Raw genomic sequence first — 9162 nt, forward strand, 5'->3', positions numbered from 1 at the left:
ACTTCAGTCAAACCGACTGCCTGAAAGGCAACTCTTGGCAAGTTACCTAATCTCCAAAACTCATTGTGCCTTTGAAATAATGGCCAACTCACATACTTGTCAATGAGAACATTTAAAATAATTATTGTAATCATGGAAAGTGAACAAATTTCACAGATTACACATACAGTTTTAGGAATGTCATAATACTCCCAGAATCCTCTGTTTTCCCCACCCACCCTCCTCCTTTCTTTTTTTTTTTCCCCTAAGTTTTTGCCACAATATATTTTCAGCCTACTTCTCATTCACAGGATTAACACTCCATCAAGTAAAGAATAACGCTTTGTGAACTGAGAAGAATAGTCATAACAAAAAGGCAGAATTGGTATCATACTCTCCTGACAGACCAGCACAAGAAATTCAGTGACTCCGTCAACTCCTGGCTTTGGTTCTGTACCTAAGTAGGTTTTGTCCTTAGACAACTTAATTGTCCTCTACTGATCTCAGTTCATACAGCTGTAAAACAAAGACCGGTAGCAGCGAGAATATTCTCTTGTTTAGCTGTGAAACAGTGCACACAATAGCCAGTGCTGAGGACAGCAGAATCTCAACCTGGTGACAATGGCGCAGGTGGTGGCGTGATGTGGGGAGGTCATTGCACTTCAGAGCACTTAGGGGTCTCAGATTCTGAGACAACTCTTCCACAAACGGAGCTACACTCTGCATAAGGAAAGTGTACAGGTGTTAAGTAATGTTGAATATTAATCATTTTTCTCAATATTTACTGAATTCTCCATCTTTTTCTAATTAGCCTGTAACATTCCCAGAAAATCTTTCCTTTGTCCTTGAAAATGAAATAAAATGCTTCCACAGTAAACAAAAGCTCAAAGAACACACCTCTTCTAGACCTGCCCTTCAAATGATACTTAAAGATGTTTTCTTGACAGAGAAAGGAATAGCACTCACCAAAACCAAAGGCAAATTTCAAGAACATCTCAGAAAAATAACAACAGAAGACCAGATCAAACAGTGAGCAACACATTGCTAAAATGATAGCATGAAATTACTATCTATTCATATTGCCCCTGAATGTAAACGGATTAAGCCCATCAACCAAACATCGTAGATTGGTAGATTGGTAGATTGGATTAAAAACAAAACCAGCCTACATGTTGTCTACAGAAGACACTTCTCACCAACAAATATTAGTAGAAACCATATCTCATGGATTTTGATGTTTTTATTTTTATTTTCATTACTTTGAAACAATTTTTGTCATATTAAATTCTTCACTGACGTGCAGGTCACCCAGTAGCATCATTTTCTTCAAGAAGTTTCTTGATTTTCTTTTTCATTTCTTCAACCACACATTAGTCATTCAGTAGTATGTTATTTAACTTCATGATGTTAGAACTTCTATTTTTCTTCTTGTTGATTTTGCTCTGTTGCTTTTCATTTAAGGGGATGAATTGTAACTGTGTAATGGAAAATATCATATCCACATTTGAGTACAGAATGCAGTATGTATGTCTACTTCTAGATCAAAGATGGACTCCCAATGAAATTGCTAAATTTATGTTAATAATAGAATGCTGGCCTCTTTGCCATTGTCCAGGCCCACAAAGATGAACTTAGGACTGTTTATGAATAGCTAAACTATTGCAATAATAGAGGGGAAATATTTGGGCAGGGAAGTAGTTTTGGGGAGGGGGTAAGGGAAACACCAGAGTCTATGGAACTTGTATCATAAGGTAATAATAATAATAATAAAACAGAAAAAATAATGCATCCAAACATAATCCTATCACTTCTTTTTAAAAGAGGATTATGTAGTATATTACCATTATCAATAGTCAGCCTATTGTACAATAAACACTCAACCTTTTACTTCTATCTAAATGTAAATTATTACTTGCTAATCAGTATTTACCAGTAAACATTTTCATTTAACACTTAATTGAAAAGTTGGAAATATTCTAAGGCCTATGACAAATGTTTTCATTTCTTATAAAGGAATGTTTTATTTTGTATAACACTTGCACTAATCATGTTGTTTTTAATTTATTCATAGTTTGATTATGCCATCTATTTGAGTTATCTCCTTATATATCTTGTTGATTTTTCATAAATGAACACATTGCTCCAATGTTAATGGAAACAGATGATAAGTGGCCTCACATGAATCAAAGACTTCACATGAAACAATTTATAGAAGGTCACAATTTTATGTATCCTGTATCTTAGAACAGCTGTCAGCCACTTTTAGTAAGGTGGAAGAGTTATAATTAGACAAAATAGGGTGCATACAGGATGATATGACTGTAGATGAGTTATAATTAGAAGAGAAATAAAGCGATTGTGAATCTGATTAATGATGAATAATCTCACAATGAATCTGTGATTACAAATCTTAAGCAAATTCATTCAAATCATAATCAATTCAGACTACATTCGAAACCAGCCATTCTTTCTCAAATTTGATGACAACAGTAAATCAGGATCTCATTTTCACAAATTGGATTAGAAATCTGTAACTTTATAATGGTGACATCCGTAATCTAAGATTTATTTCGTTATTTGAAAAAGTTACAGAGAGGGAGAAATCCTCCACCCACTTCGTCACTCCCAGATGGCAGCAATTGCCAGGGTTGTGTCAGGAGCCAGGAGCTTCATCAGGATCTCCCACATGGATGGAAAGACCCAAACACTGGTGCTATCTTTCACTGCTTTTCCCAGGACATTAGCACGGATCAAATGTGGAGCAGCTGGGACAGTGGGATGCTGGAATAGAAGACGGCTCAGATGTTTGGCTCAAAACGGATTTGCAGAATCCCATATTGAAGTGTGTAAACTCTGTTCCTGGTTTCATTTTCCTGATTATATGTATCATGGGAGGTATCAGGTGATACATAAACAGTTGGATCTCTGTTACCAACATGAGCGACCTGGCAGTGTCTGATTACTGCCTTTGGCCTGGCACAGTCCTAGATGTGCAGATTTGAGAGTGAATCAGAGGATGGCATATTTGCCTGTTTAAATGTCCTTTTCTTTATCACTCTGCTTTGACAAATGAAAAATAGATTTAATGGAAGTACCTTTTTCAAGCCAACAATTTTCACTGGTAAATTTGAGTGCATTTTACACTAAAGTCTCCCAGATTGCTACTTGATATACTTACTAAAACATCACAGTATTCACCAAAGTATTTATTGTTGTAATCTAGCCCTGAAATACAAGGATAGTATCAGATATTTGGCCTCTGGAGTTTTCATTTTAAGCCTTTCTGGATTTTTTTGTGTATTATGTTTAAGTACTGTTGACTTCAACCACATCTGCACTTGTGTGTGTGTGTATGTGTGTGTGTGTATATCATTGTAGAATTGAAAGCAAAATGGAGTAAACATGGTTCATTGCTAACTGCAATTCTTTTTGCTTTTGTAACTTCTACTTTGCTTGCTTGGCTATGACATATGGGCCTCAATTTTCATGAATCTGAGATAGGCTGGGAATGTGCGGTATTTCCTCCTGCACCTTGCAGGCTGTTGTGGATTGCCTCTTTAAAGCTGTTGTACACTGCCCCTATAAAAACCTTTTGAATGTGCTGTTCTGGACCTCACTCTGGAAAGGGATGTTGGTCCAGACCGGCTGATGGTCAGTCAGTTGGTAGTCTTGCCTCTCTTTGTAATAAAACTTTGTTGTGACTGTCACTGGTGTGTGTAACATTCTGTTTGAGTGATTGAGTGGGTGCAATAACATGATTGTATATTTGAAGAAACTAGCGATAGTGTTCCAAACAATACACCCAGATTCCTTGAGTGGGAATAGTGTTCTTGTAAGTTTAACCTATAAAGACTGGTCTTTGGGTATAGCAGATGTAGTTGTTGCATGTGATGTGAACATTCCACGTCAGAATGCTGACTGCAGTTCTGGCTACTTAGCTTCTGGTCCAGCTTCTTGCTAAGCATCTGGAAAACAACAAGTACGTAGTGTGAGGAGTAACTGAAGATCAGCCCCAAAGATTGGTGAGACCCCCAACATTTTAGACCTGGCAGTGCTTTAAATCATTGCTTCCCTTAGGGTCCAGTTCCCCAGGTATATTTGTAAAGTCCTGCACTATTCAGTTACATGCCCAACTTTGAACCTGACAGTCCTATGGGCCTGTATTCCCAATGCTCTCCCCTATGTTCTCTTTTATTGTCTCTTTTGAGTTCTCTCTCTCTTCCTCCCCCACGTTGCGCATCCTTGTGACCCTATCTCTCCCCTACTGGGTTCTCTTGGAGCCCTCTCCTGCTACTATGGGAGGAATCCTTTCTCTTTTCCTATCTCTTTTCTGCTGGTGCTCTCCGTCTCTGTCTTCCCTGTTCTCTCTGTCTCTCTGCCCCCTCTTTCTGTTTTTACCTCCTTCTCTGTGTGTCGTCCCTTTCTGCTCTGAATAAACATCTCCTGTGTGACTCGCTGACATCTGGTATCTTGGGTAAATGGTGAAAATTTCCAACATTTAGGGCATCTGACTTTTGGTTCTAGATATGAATGTTGAAATCATTTGGTAAGTAAATGAGGACATGAAGGATTTTAATCTCTCTGCCCGTCTCTTTTTGTTATTCTCTTTCAAATAAATACTTCCCTAAAAATATAAAAACCTATGAGTCTATATCTAGGAAGCTATAAAACTACTAAATCAAAATTTTAATGATCTATGAATATTTATATTTGTCCATTTCATCAGAATTGTGAAGAAGACAATTAATTTTAAGAAACTGGGACACAATCAAGGGTATCAAAATGCACTATAAATTTAATTTTGGTTTCATCAAACCGTACAAGAATGTTAATGCGAGGAGTCAGATGGATTAATAAGCAGTTAGGTCTGTGGTCGCTGTAAAGTTAAATATAGAAAGTAAAATATAAAAAGTATAAAACCTTACTTCTCCCCACAGCCTTTCAAGAGCATGTCCTTCCTAGGCTCACCGCCTACTCCCTTTGGGGGAGAAAGAAGAGACAGGGTTAACCTATTGATTCCTATCTCTGAGAGTGGTGTCCCTGACTAGAGCAAGGGCAGAGCCTGAAGGGACCCCCATCTCTGAGTTATTGTCAGGGGGATGGTGCCTGAGATCTCAGCCTGTCAGGACGGGAGGAAGAAGCTGCCAGAATGTCCATTCAGTCTGAGAAAACATGTTAGACGTTGTTGCCCAAGGTAAACACATTTTCCCCCTTTTATTTTGTCTCCACTGTCTCTCCCCCTTCCTGTCATGGTGCATAAAAAAACACCACATCCTCCATTTCCTTGGGTTTCCCCTTTCTTGGAGTCCCTTCCTATCAGCAGGAGCCCTCTTTCTCTACTTCCTAAATAAATGTTGCCTTGCAAACTAGTGTTTGAAATTTTCATGTGGGACAAACAAGGTTACTGTCATGTTTCACATTGTATTCCCTGCAACACTAATGGATAAAAAGTCTACATGGGGACTACATACAATTAATCCCAACAAAACATATAGAGAAGTGTGTTTCACAAATAGCAACCAAAAGTATTCACTTACTCATCTAAAAGCAAAGAATACTGAAGCATCTACTGGTTAGTACCTAAGGTTTTCCGATTATCTTTAAAGATCAGTATTTTATACAACATACCGTATGACCCAGCAATAGCACTCCTAGGAATATATCCAGAACACTTGTTTTATGAGAAACCAACATGCACTCCTATGTTCATAGCAGCACAATCAGTAATTGCAAAAACATGGAAGCAGCCAAAATGCCCATCAACAGAGGATTGGATAAGAAAGCTATGGTTCATCTACTCCATGGAATACTACTCAGCTATTAAAAAAAACAAAATGCAGTTCTTTGTGGCCAAATGGGCCAAACTGGAAACCATAATGCTAAGGGAAATGAGCCAATCCCAAAAGGTTAAATACCACATGTTTGCCTTAATTTGATATGATGTTATGTTATGAATGTTATATGTTGTGTATAAACCAAAATTGAAATGTCAATGAGGTGGTCACAGAAGGTGGATAAGAAATCGCATTTACTTTTACCATATTGGTTACTCATTACTATGTCAATTAATTCCATAATGATGTAAATTTTTGCTGATGGTATGTTGGAGCTTTTAATTGATCGGGATGATACTCTGCTGGCTCTGTCTTCAGACCAGAGAGGGTATACCTAAGAAGCCGTTGAACTTGACTAGACAATAAGATGCTGGACTCTATGTTTGGTATACGCTTGCAATGGGGGAATCTCAACTGAACTTGAACTGTGGTTATGCAACAAGGTGGAGGAATCCACCATGGTGGGAGGGTTTGGGGAGGGGTGGGGAGAATCCCAGTACCTATGAAACTGTGTCACATAATACAATGTAATTAATGAATTTAAAATAAAATTAAAAAAAAAAGATCAGTATTTTAAAGCATCTGTGAGAAGTTCTGAAAACTGATGTTTTCATTATAGTCACAATTAACAGTTGAAGTGATGGTTTGCATAGTTACTGGAGGAGGGTGAGCTTGCTTCCAGCCCCATATGTCACTCTGACCTCAGACTGGGACCCAGAAGCCACAGTAGAATTCTGGAGCACTCTTCAGGCAACAGCATTACTGTTGCACCAATGACAGCCACCAGTCAATATCCCCACCAAATAAGGGCCAAAGTGACCCCTGCTTCAGCTTCCGTGTCAAGGGGTGGGGTATTAAAACTCCCTTGTACCTATCTTGTGGCATCTTCTTTCCTATGTAGCTCTCGCCTTCACATCTCTCTTTCCACTACACAGGGAAGACAAGTCCGTGACCATGGTGCCCTGAAATAAAGGTCAGCTACATGTTTTTCAGTGCTCGGCTAATGTGTTCCTTCCGTGGTGGTCAGTGAATGTAACATTTTTGTAGTCCATACAGGGAGAGCGGTGCTTAAGCCACCACCCACTCATTGGTTTGTGGCTTCTTCTTCAACCTCAAGCCACTGGTTGCTGGAGATTCCTGTCCACTGTGGAAGGTAAGCCCCCTCAGCATCGAGCTCCCTCCTGCTCTGAGGAGTTCCTGTGATTTTGTTACGGGCTATGGAGCAATGCTCCAGACCTTTTGTGAGCTGAAAGGCATCTCAATTTGCACTGGTCCAATTCTGATTTCAGAGCCTTCAGCAAAGTTGGAGATGTCCTGCTCATTGACACCCTCTTCATTTGAGAAACCAAGGTTCCCACTAAGCTCAGATTTTGAGGTGGGGCCACTTACCTTGGATTTGACCTAGCACAGGGCACTTCATCAGAACTTGATGGGTACTTTCAGATCCTGAGCCCGTGAGCCCCCAGAAACCCTGAGGATATCTATTGGCCAGTCTCAAAACTCTGGGTCTGGGCCAGGACTTAAGCCATGAGTGCTCCATTTTTTTACACAGAAAAAGGTGTGTCCGCAATATTTATTAGACAATAACTCAAAGTTATTGAGTTGGAGTCCCCAAGAAGGGACATTTAATTTTAATATTCTCATAGATTTGTACAATTTCTGTCGTTGCAATGGCAAATGGCCCAAAATACTGCATGTGCTAACATTCTGGGAACTTAGGTCACATCTTTCTGTCTGGTCTTCTTGTTCTGTCCCCCAAATTCTCCTAGCAGTAGTGTGATACCTAGCAATTCCCCATTCACAGTCACCCCAGCCGCCCGTGGCATTTAGTCTTTTTCCCCCTTTCATATCCACAGGTGCAGTCACTGGAGAAATCGTCACCTTTATTATCCCCTTACTTCCTCCTTTAGCCCACAGGCACTGTCTTCCAATCTATTTTTCCCTGCCCTGCTTTCAATGGGCTGCCCGAGGTCCAAGCACCGCCTCCCACTTCCTTACTGGCACCCAGCCTGGAACAAGGGGACTGCTTCACTTTTCCTCCTCCCACTGCCCCTCCCGCTCCTATTCCTACTGGTGTTTCTCTTTGGTCTGTCAACCAAAGGCAAATGGGAAGAACATCCCAGTAAAATGACAACAGAAGACTAAACCAGTGAACAACCAACCCATTCCTAAAATGACAGGACCAAAGTAACACCCATGTATATTAAACTCTGAATGTAAATGGCTTAAGCTCAATCAAACGTCATAGATTAGTAGACTGGATTAAAAAACAAAACCCATCTGCTTATTGTCTGGAGGAGACACTTCAACAAAGATCAGCAGAAACTATGTCACATGGGTTTTATTGTTTTCTGTTGTTTTAATCTCTTCAAAACACTTCCTTTGGATTAAATCATTCAATGACTCATAGATCATACAGTAGCATCATTTTCTTCAAGAAGGTTCTTGATTTTCATTTCTTCGGCTACACATTATTCATTTAATAGCATGCTATTTAACTTCTTGATGTTGTTAATTTCTTCTTTCTCCTGGATGCTGATTTTGTTTTGTGGCTCTTCATTTAAGGGGATGTATAGTAGCTGTGTAATGGAGACTGTCATATCTAGTAACATGTCATTTAACTTCAGGCATTGTAAATTTCTATTTTTCTTTCTATTGTTGATTTTGAATCATGACTTTTCATTTAAGGAGATGTACAGTAGCTGTGAAATGGAGACTAACATCCAGATGTGAGGATGCAATGTGGTGAGCATTTCTGTTTCCAGACAAAGATGGACTTACAATGAAACTGTTTACTCTATCTTGACAATAGGATTCTGGACTCTCTGCCATTGTCCATGCCCGCAATGATGGACATATGACTGAGTATGAAGAGCTATATGTTAGTAATGATAGAGAGGAACTGGGGGGGGAGATAACTGGGGAGGGGATAAGGGAATATGAAACTGTATTATAAAATAATAACAACAATAATAAAATATATTTAAAAAAATATCTACACTGACCCAAGTGTATTTTTCTCATTGCTCACTCACACTCAGCCATCTGGCTTGAGAGAGGATTCCTCACCACCAAGGGCAATCCTATCATTAATGCCTCTCTGATTAATAAAGCTCTTCCAGTTCTGTCTATCTCCTGACACAGGTGGCAATTATTCACGGTCGTGGACATCAGTCTTCCACAGACCCAATTGTACAAGACAATAACAATCCTTAACAAGCTGCGAGATGTCTGGGCCACTCAGAAAGAAACTACTGCCATAACGTTCCTTTCTACCTCCCTTAAGCCTACCCACTCTCAACAGGAATGACCGGACCTCTCACTTCAGGGGGCCAGAAACATCTGGTGG

The sequence above is a fragment of the Ochotona princeps genome, chromosome 3, assembly GCF_030435755.1.
Source record: "Ochotona princeps isolate mOchPri1 chromosome 3, mOchPri1.hap1, whole genome shotgun sequence".
In the NCBI taxonomy this organism is placed as follows: Eukaryota; Metazoa; Chordata; class Mammalia; order Lagomorpha; family Ochotonidae; genus Ochotona; species Ochotona princeps.